The sequence below is a fragment of the Mustela erminea genome, chromosome 1, assembly GCF_009829155.1.
Source record: "Mustela erminea isolate mMusErm1 chromosome 1, mMusErm1.Pri, whole genome shotgun sequence".
NCBI classification, from domain to species: Eukaryota; Metazoa; Chordata; class Mammalia; order Carnivora; family Mustelidae; genus Mustela; species Mustela erminea.
The window spans coordinates 73,839,383-73,850,992 of NC_045614.1; positions in this window are offsets into that span (position 1 = coordinate 73,839,383).

The following is an 11,610-nucleotide window of genomic DNA, read 5'->3' on the forward strand; positions in this document are numbered from 1 at the left end:
GTTGTGGTTTTCTGTCTGAAGCAAGAAAGATGCAAAATCCTTGAGGGCACTTGTAAAGATTAGAGGTAGATGCCCTGCAAGGACAGGAGATTTTGATTCTCTGGTTGGATGGAATCTCGCTGATTAGCCCCTGTGCCGGCAGAGCAGGGGAGGCAGAGTGATGAGGCAGAGGCAGGGCAGCAGGGGATGGGATTATACTTCCAAAGGTGGTTTGCCTTGGCAAAGATGAACACCAGCATCCAAGGGAAGCTGCACAAGGTAGCTGGGCTTGAATTGGTGTTCTCACAAACCCCCTCCGGGGATGCTTGCTAGTCAAGGGGACCCTGGGGAATGCCACTGGGCAGAGGCTGTGGGGCTGGGGGGCTGTGGAAGGGTGAAGATTGAACTCGACTGCCACTTCAGGGAACTGGGGGATAGGGAGAAATCTCCAGGCTCTGAGATAACTCACCCCGTGCTTACCAGGGGGCTAGAAGGTGAAGGCCAAAGAAGCAGCCACAGCCAGCGAGAAGAGGCAGGTCTCCATGGCCAAGGAAGTAATGATGTTTCTGCTCTCCCTGCCTCCTCCTGCTCTAATCAGTTTCTCAACCTCAGAGGTGGAGACTAGGACAGAGGGGGAGTGGTGTGGGTAAGCCACCCCGGTAAACACACACGCTGTGTCTTCAGCCACAAGTGCAGTCAGGGGAGGGGGCAGAGAATCTCTGGATGCCCCTAAGGTGAAAATTTAAAACTGGTCCAAACCAGTTTTAATAATGAAAAGTGACGAAATGCTTTGGAATCCCCTCAAGTTGTAAAGAGAAATGTGGATTTGATAAAGTGGGGGTAAAAGCAGAGATGGGAAGGAAAAGAACTCTTTTATGTCTAACTCCGAGGGACATAAAAACGCTCATAAACCAATGCCATCTAGCAAAACGGATTCCAAGAAGGGCAGATTCTCCTGGTGATGTGACGGCTGGGGCTCTGGGCGGGCTACCCACGGAGGGGATGTGGTCTGGTCGCCCTTGCCTGTGGCTCTGCTGGATGGGAGGGGAAAGGAGAGGCACCTTGGTGAGGCTGGAGACACCCGGACACGTCTCCTTCCAGAAGACCCAGACCCAGACCCAGGCCGGGTCCAGCGCTGGAACCAGGGAGGGGAGGAGCCCTTTGAGACCACGCCCCCAGACTGAGTGGGCGGTGTGGGGGCGGGGTCTGGATTTGAATGTGTGTGTAAATAACTGAAGGAAAAGGGTGGCTTTTAAATGAGGATTATAACCAATAAAACTTTAAGTTGGTAAACTGCACCAGTTATCATTTAAATCATCTCGCTTAGATATTGGAATAATTTCTGCTTATATGCAACACCACTCAGTATATGCATATGAAAATACATTCACGTAAAAATGCCTTCGGTATGATGGATTCTGCGATTCTCCTCCAGTTCTGATTGCATTCTTATGAATAAAAGTTCCTCGGTGAAAACTCAGCCGACAGCCGACTGCTGATGATGTACGAGGCAGGGTTGGAGCCGGTTCACATTTCCATGCTTGCGACTGCCCTGCAGGGCTTAGCGAGGGAAGAACTTGCATATGTCGGTGAAATGGGAAGCCCTGACGCAGGGGCTGCTGCTTGGAAGCGGATCTGAGGAAGACGGCAGCCCCATTTTTCCATAGTCAATTCCAGCTGACAATCTTCGCTCTAAGCTCTGCTTTCTTTGGTCCCTTTCACCATGTCTGACACAATGCCTTGCTTTTTTGGCTGCAGAAGCTGACACAAGTATTTTTCCAGCTTGCTAATCCACGATTTTTAAAATGATGGGTAATAATATTCACATTGATCTTGCAAATCAGAGTTTGCCATAACTAACCCTTTTCCAGAGTGTAATCGCTGAAGTCAAAATGGGCAATCACAGGCGCCTGGGTGGCTCAGTGGTTTAAAGCTTGTGCTTTCGGCTCAGGTCATGATCCCAGGGTCCTGGGATCAAGCTCCGCTTGGGGCTCTCTGCTCCGTGGAGAGCCTGCTTCCTCCTCTCTCGCCCTGCCTGCCTCTCTGCCTACTTGTGATCTCTGTCTGTCAAATAAATAATTAAAATCTTAAAAAAAAAAAAGTTATTCAAAATGGGCAATCACAAGTTTGCAAAGTTGGACAGCAAAGAGACAGTATTTAAAAATCGTAGTTGTACTGAGTATTGAGGTGGAGAGGTTAGGAATATTCTCCTATCTTTTTTTCCTGGCTGGCTTGTTAGGTCGGGCGATTTTTCGGAGAGGGTTATCATTAAATAACGTCTATTTTCTGTAGCGTGGTGCCCTTGAGAAAATTATTTAACCTCTTTCCACCTTAGTAGTATCCTGTTTAATGAGGATAATAATAGCATTTACCTCTTAGAGTTGTTGAGGTTAAATAGCCTTTTATAAATCTCTATCTGTATAAATCTGTAAGAGAATAGGTCTGGATATAGATACAAATACACAGATATAGATAGAATCTTTAATCTATTCCCAGCACATAGAAAACTCATAATAAATATTATTTTGGGTAGTAATGCTACTACAATTATTATTATTATTATCATCATCATCAGTTTTCAAGGTAGTAAAAGGGCAGTACCGCACAGTAGTAAGACCATATATACATTCTAGAGAAAGTGAATTGTCAAGTCATGGCTCTGCCACTTATGGTGAGATCTTGGGTGAAGTTAATGAGCCCAGGAGCTACTCACCAAATACTCCTGGTACAGGCTATTCCATAAGAAAAGTGGGGACTGCAAAGGTAATATATGAAAGTGCCTGACACCCAGAATTTCACTACATACTAGCTTCTTCCTCCACTTTTTGGAGGGCCCATAAAAGACCCCAAGTTTTGCATCTTTACATTGATTTCTTCGTCCTGATACATTTCACTCTTCTCCTCCCTCATTTTGATAAAATGAGACAAAATACATTGGAAATAAAATGTATGATTTCCCTGGACCCTAGCCTACCCAATTTTTCTATGGAAGGGTTTCTATCTCACTAGCACTCAAATAATGGAGTTGAAATGACTCATCTTTCTTCTTCAGGATCACTGGGTCTAGCCAATGAATTTAGTGAACACGATGTGCCCAGGTGAACAAGTGGGAGTGATTTGTTTTTCCTCTTGGAACCTTCTACTGGATAGGATAGTCCCTGTCCCTGCCTCATCCGAACCCCGCCATGGTCTGAATTTAGAGGCCCCCCTGATCTTAGGAAACACTTAGGACACCTGCTTGCTAAGGTCAACCACAGAGCCGCATTCTCTGCTGGAGGAGATGTGGGAAGAGCATAGGGCATTGGATAACCTAGGGGGTCTTTCACATGGCTCCACAATGAAATCACCTTGGGGGCTTTGAAAAATTCCTGTGCCCTGGCTGTGCCCGAGTACCATGAAGTCAGAAATTAAAAAACGATCCAGATGGTTTTGATGGGCAGTTAAGACTGAGAACAACCGTCTCAGGCAACTCCACTCAGACCTTTGCATATCAGGGAAATACTTACGTAAATAAAATGACCATTATTCTTCAAATGGAATGGAACCTTATAATTCTTTTTTATTTTTCAAACTTTTAATTTTTTTTTAAAGATCGTATTTATTTATTTGAGATGGACAGAGATAATGAGAGAGAGCAGGAGCGGGGAGGAGGGAGAAGCAGACTCCCCACTGAGAAGGGAGCCCCAGGCATGGCTCGATCCCAGGACCCTGGGATCGTGACCCAAGTTGAAGGGAGACGATTAACCAACTGAGCCACACAGGTGCCCTCATGATTCTTTTTAACATGCGCTAAGTATTCAGGCTTTTTTTTTTTTTTCCCACTAAACTATTTTTGAGATTCTAACAAATTTTATTGTGGTATTAGGTTACATAGCATAAAAATGCACCTATTTTAAATGCATAATTCAATGGCTTTTGACAAATATATATACACACTGAAGGGTGGCACAATATGCCACTCCAGAATATGCCACTTTGGTGTAAGTGTTATTTTGAGTTACAGGCTCTTGAAAAATAGGAAATACAAGAAAAACACCCTGATCTTCTTTCCCGTAAGAGCGGGAGATGAGATTCCCACATGAAAGATGTTCTCCCAGCACCAGATGCAAAGTAAATTCTTATTACCAAAGATGAGAAGTTAGGACCTAGAGAATTCTATTCAAACAGAACTTGTTAAAATTACTCTTATCTTTCTTTGGCCTTCCCACATAGTTTAGTTACTTTTCCATAATTGCTTCTCTTTGTCCGACCTACTCTAAAAGCCACCTCTTTGGGTCTTCATTCCTTAGGAGGGTTTCCATGTCAGGTAAAGCTTATACAAATGTGTGTGTTTTTCTGCTGTTAATCTGTCTTATGTCAATTTAATTCTCATGCCCACTGAAAAACCCTAAGATGGTAGCGGTAACAATCTGCCTCCTTTACAATGCTGAGGTAACCACCACCACCACCATCAAGGCATACGACATTTCCAGAAAGTTCTTTTGTGCCTCTTTGGAGTCTCTCAGGAAGCGAATGATTTCTTCCTGTCATCATAGATGAGTTTGGGGATTATGCTCTATGCACTCTTTTGTTTCTGGCTTCTTCTGGATAGAATAATGTGTTTGAGATTCACCCACGTTGTATGTATCAATAGTTCATTCTTTTTATTGATAAGCAATAATCCAGTCTCTGAATATATTACTATTTGTCCATCCATTCGCCTCTTGGTGGACATTTTCCAATTCGAGTACCAATTTTTTTGGGGAGGGGGTACTTCTCTCCATATTTTTTCTCTCACAGCTATTTTATAATGAAATCAGGGAAGGTGGTCTATGACCAGAGCCCCAGTTTTTCTATGAATTCCAGGGTTGGGTTCAAGTAACATACTCAGTAGTAACTGGGCACCTGGTCAGCTTGTCCTCCGTGATGTATAATGGAATCGCCCAGCCATATTATGCTTTCTTAAGCTCTCAGAGCCATTGGTTTATGTGAAATCATAGACACTGCTCACCCGGGGCAGTTTCATCAGTTCTGGGTTGCTGTTTACTCCATTATAGTCAAGCTCAGGTACTCACTAAAAGCTTAAGTGACTCATTTAATAATATTTCTTTGGCAACCTACACCTAACTTCTGTGTTTTATGATATCATAACAGAATGGATATGTTCAGCTATGTAGCTGAATCATAAAGGCCTTAAAGTATCCCCAAGCTGCCAGTTATTCCCCAGAGTTAGTTTGTAAAGCAAGCTTGTCTCACACACACACACACACACGTGCGTGCACACACATTATAGATGGACATATAGGAAATATATCTTACATGTATACATGTATTTATGATCCTTTTCACTTTATATTAGAAAATAAAGACTATGCTGATAAAGCCTCTTATAAACACTTTTTACTGACTGCATACCAATCTTTTGTGTGGCTATGCCATAATCAACTTAATTATTTCCCTCTAATGAAATTTTTAGGTTATTTCCATTTTCCTCTCTAACATAAAAATATTCCAAAGATCATACATGGGCCCACACAATTCTCTGTATCACTTTGTCTTCTTAACTACTGGTTTTTGATTTTTCTAAAAAAGCACTTCATGCCATGACCTTGAATTTTCTTCTTTTCCCTCTACAGTGAATAGATGTCTGTGCTAGGTCACTGATACAAATATTCATTTCTAGGAATGTTTCTGGTGTCTAGGAACTGTGAAGAAAGTCCAGCGGCTTTTCAGTGCTCTTGGATTTAATGTTACAAAGACCATTACTTTTCAAAATTCTTAGTAAGCCTTCTGCTGTTAACCCGAAGCTCATCAATATTAAGGGTAATTTCCCACATCGCAAATATCAATGTTGTCTAAGGGAGTTCTAACTCAGGCCACAGTACAATAGGCTGTAGAATTGGGTGCTGGGGGAAAAAAATCAATTCTAGAAAAATCCACAATGATATTCAATAAAAAATCATATTTGGTCTATAAATTTTCAAAGATCTGACCATTTTATTTGTAGTAGGTAAATTTATTTTACCCATATTATTTACAAATTTAGAAATCCAATATTTGTTTTATTGTATTAAACAGCAGATTGAAAACAATGTATAAGATACTGTTGCTTCTTGTTTTAGCTGGTCATGAGCAGACTTCTCCAGTGATAATTCAAATTTATTCACAAATCTTGTCCAGTTGCCTGTAGTAGAATGTTTCTGAGGGCCTCAGACAGGTGGAGACGATGTCTGTGTCACAAATGATTTTGCATACGATGTTTATAGTCTAGGAAATATTCTCTGGCATTGGTCAAGGTAAGACAGCATTTTTTTCTGGTCTAGAAATTATCATTTATCCTTATATTCTCCCCTTTTCGTCACATTCTGTCAGGATGATCAATATTGTGGAGATGAGGAGAAATGTGAGGCTAGGGTCCAGGAAACCACTAGAAACATTTACTTTTTTGGTATGTAATTATTGATACATTAAAAAATGTAGGCAGATTAAACATGTTTCCCAGGCCCAAAGGATGCTCCTTGGAGAAAAAGAGTGTGGGAAATTCCTGGCAGGAGGCTGCTAGAGAAGGCAATACCTTAATTCTCTGTGTAAACTGACATAAATCCTAGGTTCTGCTCCAGGAAGTAAGTACGTGGTCAGAATGGGCCCAAAGAAACAAAACAAAGACTCTGAGACCTAAACAGGTCAATCCCTGACTGATACATGAGTGAGTCCAGCCCTAACAGTACAATAAAGGCTTTGAAAACTCAAATGACACTGAAACCACCATGCAGAGAGGGTGAGGAAGAACCTATAGTCTGAAACTGAGTTGACTGCTTGCTGTTACAGCAGCAGTACAGCCCTTCCACTCTATTCTGGAAATATGAATAGAACCCATGGTCTTAAATGTAGTATTCACAATGTCCAGATACAATCTAATCCAAAATACCCAACAAAAATGAGACAGAAAGATTTGCCAAACTTTAAAGAAAAAAGACAATCATATGTCAAACATAAAGTTACCTAGAAATTAGAATTATCAGTTAGACTTTAAAACTATTATTATAACCATTCTCAATGAGGTAAAGCCAGACACTCTGGAAAGGAATGGAAAGAAACAGATCTCCGCACAAAATAAGAACTATCAAAAGGAGCAAACATAAAGTTGAGAAATGAGAAATACAGTATATGAAATGAAAAAATTCACTGGGTGATATCCATAGCAGAGTGGAGATGACAGATGAAAGAGTCAGTGAGCTTAAAGGTATATCAATAGAAATTATCACCTTTGGATAATAGAGAAAAGATTTTAAGAGATAACAGAACCTCAGGCTCCTGTGGGACAACATCAAATGGTCTACTGTTGATATTACTGAAGTACCAGAAAAATAGGAGAATGAGACACACAGAAAAAAATATTTGAAGAAATATTGTCTGAAAGTTCCCAAATTAGATGAAAGACATTAACTGACAGTATCAAGAAGGTCAGTTCGTCCTTACAGCCCTAAAAGATCCATAGTATTTGAATAGTTATGGATCAATAGCATATCAATAACCATACCATTACATTAACTGTAAATGGTTTAGGACACTAATAGACAATAATTGTCAGATTGGACAAGCAAAAAGCCAACAAAAATAAAAGATCCATCTTTTAGCTATCCATTACTATCCTACTTTAAGTATAATGATAGACCATGAGACACTCTGGACTCTGGGAAACAAATTGAGAGTTTCAGAGGAGAAGAGGGTAGGGGGAGGGCATAGCCGCTGATGGTTATTGAGGAGGGCATGTGTTGTGATGAGCACTGGGTGTTGTGCACAACTAATGAATCATTGAACACTTCATCAGAAACTAATAATACACTACACGGTAGCTAAATGAACATAATAAAAAGATAAAAATAATCATATACATAGGTTAGGAGTAAATCATGGAAAAAGTATATATGCAAACACTAATGAAAAGAAACTGGGAGTGTCTATATTAATATCAAACATTGTAGACTTCACAATCAGAAAAATTCCTAGGGATAAAGAAGGGCATTAATGATGATAAAATGGTAAGTTTACTAAAATGAAGCAGTCTCAAATATATACTTACTTAAAATCAGAGCTTCAAAATACAAACCCATCCAAAAACTAGTGGGAGTAAGTTGAAGAGTAGACAAATCCACACAAACCACTGAGTGGTTACATAGAAGGACTTCAACTTAACTGTTCCCTCAATTATATGTGAGACCACAGCACACACGAAAAGATCTTAGCATCACTAGTAATTAAAGAAATGAAAATTAAAATCATGAGATACCACCAGACACCTACCCAAATTTCTAAAATTAAAAAAGAAATAGAGGAATGACAATATGATCAAGTATCAGGTGCTGGTAATGATGCAGAAAAACTGAAATTCTTATACCTTGTTGGTAGGAATGAAAAATGGTGCGGTCACTTTAAAGAGTAGTTTGGTTGCCAGTTTCTTTTACATCAAGCTTACACTTTACATTTGACCTAGCTCTCGCCTCCCCCCAAATCTGTAGATGAATGATCACAGCAGTTGTATTCATAGTTTACAGAAACTGGAAAAGACGAGCTTTAGCCGATGCCTGGGTAAACAAACGTAGTATAATCATGCAATGGAGTACTACTCAGCAGTAAAAAGGAACAAGTACTGAAACAAGCAGCAGTGTGCATGAATCTCGGTTGTATTACACTAAGTATGAGAAGCCTGACAAAATGCTACATACCATCTCATTGACATGATATTCCAGGATAAAACTATACCATATCAGGTGGAGGGAAGATATAAGATACAGGGTAGGCTCCAAGGCTACAAATCTGATGAGAAGGCAACTCATAAAGGTGAAGTAGAGTGATCACAAAGAGAGAGCCCACTTCTCACCCCCCACACTCCGTCCTTAAGCCAGGGCTTAAGGGAAGGGAGGGTGTGCATATAGAGGAGAAGCATGGAGCACTATTTGGAGGTGAGGAAGCTAGCCTGTACTTGAGTGTCATGATGGTTACGTGACTCCAGGTGTTTGTCAAAACTCACAGCACTGTATGTCCCCCCCCACCCCAAACTGCATTTAACTGTGTGCAAATTTTAAAAAGAAATCTGAAGTTGTTCTGCTGCCCTCAACCCTATGCCCAGCCATCCTTTCCATCTATGTTTTCTTGCACATTCTATGGAAGCATAAAACTGGGACAGAGATTGAGAGAGAGAGAGAGAGTTGTCAAAGTCATGAGTCACTGGCCTCATCAAACAACTGCTGTTGTGTGTTCTCATGCCTGCAAAACACTTTAGAAGGATGTTGTACATTTGGAAGTCTGCACAGCACATTTGCTGATTTCGCTGTCCTGAGTCTTTTTGAGGGGTGGCAAAGAGAATTAGAGGTTGCAGGGTGAAGAGAGAGCCACAGAATGTCCTGTTCCTCCATTTTTGATGTGATAAGGAGAAATGAGTTGGCCATGAGCATGGCTGAATTGGTTTTTTTGCAACTCATGCACAAGGAATATCGGTTGGGCAAGAATGCCCCAGTAGTAAGAGGCTGTGTGTACTGGCTGTAGGAAAGGAACTTTGAACAAGTCAGAAGAAGGAAATAATGATCCAGTGCTTTCTAGCTCCTATAACCTGGCAATGCAATGTCAGCGTGACAAAAATGGATTGATCACAATGAGGTCCATTGATCACAATGAGGTAAAGGAAAGCCAAGGGGCTTATTCTGCTATTTGTCAAGGTGTCTAGAAACCACCCAAGTAGAGAGGCTCTGGAGGAGAGTACAATTGAGATTTTGGATTTTGAGAAGAAGGATTGGGCAAGAGCAGAGCCGAAGGATGGTTTAACTTTCAACACCATGGCATATGGCAGCCTTCGGGCAGGAGTGAGCCTCCCTCATCTCAGCCACACTGATCTTCCCTCTCCTTCTCCTCCACCTGGGTCACTCTTGATACTGGACAAGAGAACTCAGAAAGCTGGTAAGGGGGCTGGGACACAAGATAGTTCTATTGCAACTTCCCTTCCCCCACAGTTCAATCTACTCCCAATTTTTTTTTCTTCTAAATTGAACACATGCTTGGAGTTCTAAAGTACATTGGCCTTTTTAAGTTGCCAAACAATGGAAAAGTATAGAATCTGCCCAGGATAAGCAATAGGAAGATTCAACAGAGAATGGCCAAAGTGAATGGCTGAAGAAAAAAAAATCCAAGTTTCACGTATCCAGCCAAGTTCAGCCTGTTCAGTAGATTTGCCTCATACAGATAGTTTCACATCAAGTGCCTTTAGAATATGCTAGTCATGGTGGATGAGAAAACAGCGCCTATTTCAACTGCTCCCTGGTTCTGGGAAGCCTTGTACTCCAGGATCCAGTCCCAGATTTAGGAAGTGTTTCTTAGGGCAAAGGTAGTTTCAGGATTGATTCGACCTTTGAAATCAATTTGGAGGCAATATGTCAGGTATCTAAACCAACTTTGCTTTGCATTGTAGGATATAAGACAACACATTGATGGTGTTAGTTTTTTCAGTAAATCCCAATTTTGAAAACAAAAATTGAAATGCATCATGTGCCCACAATGTGCCAGAACTGTGTTAGCTTTGAATAGATTTTGGCTCATAGAAATTGCACAAGAGCAAAAGGAAAGGATTATGAAAGCGAAAACTTAAGAAAGTAAAGTAACTGTCAAATGCTATATAGCTAGTAATATTAATTCTGGGATTCTTTCTTTAAAAACTATGCTCTTTCTGTTGCTCTATGGAGTAACACACTGAAGCCTCACACCTCCTTTATCAGCCTCTTCAAAACAATTTCATGTGCTCTACTAAACACCTCCTATCTGGCTCTCTATTTCCTTTCACCAGATTTCTTGGCAGAGGAAAGTTGAGGCTGCAGAGGCTTTCTTTTTCTTTTTTTTCTTTAATTTTTTTTTTTTTTTTTTTTTTTTTTTGAGAGAGGGAGAATACCCGCATGTACAGAGGGAGAGGATTTCAAGCTGACTCCCCTTGAGCACAAAGCTCGTTTCAGGGCTTGGTCCCATGATCCATAAGATCATAATATGATCCAGAATCACGAGTTGGATGCTAAGCTGACTGAGCCACCGGGTGACTCTGCTGCTGAGGCTGCTTTAAAGGTGTGGGTCTGAAAGTTCCTGCCAAATGCCAAGACTGTTTGTGTGTGTTCATTTGAGCGGTAAAGTAGGTACTTTGCATTTATGGAGACTATATACCTAAACATATGTACATGAATTTCTCCAAAAAGAGAGGCTGTGGAAATAGTTAATTCTCATCTCCCATCTCTCACTAACTTTGGGGTAGCCACTGTCTGTGTACTCACAAGTCACAAGTCCAGCATGTGCAATTTATGTGCCCAAGGACCACTTTTTCTGCAGACACCTGGGACTCCCCACCTGATAGCTTTCTTTGGTGGCAAGAGCAAGCTCAGCCTGTGCAAGAGGAGACTGGAAATTCTGAGGATTTCATGCTTTCCTAGCAAACCCCTATTTGGGGTTTATTATAGACCAAGGTTGAGGATAAATATCCCAATTGCTTCTTCCCTTGGATGAGACACTCTGAAATATCTGTACGCAGTCTCCCAGAGGAACCCCAGGGGACTGAGTCCCATTAGCTCACAGCAAGAGTCTGCCAAGTAATGCATCTTATGCTAGTTTCCTTTTCTTGTC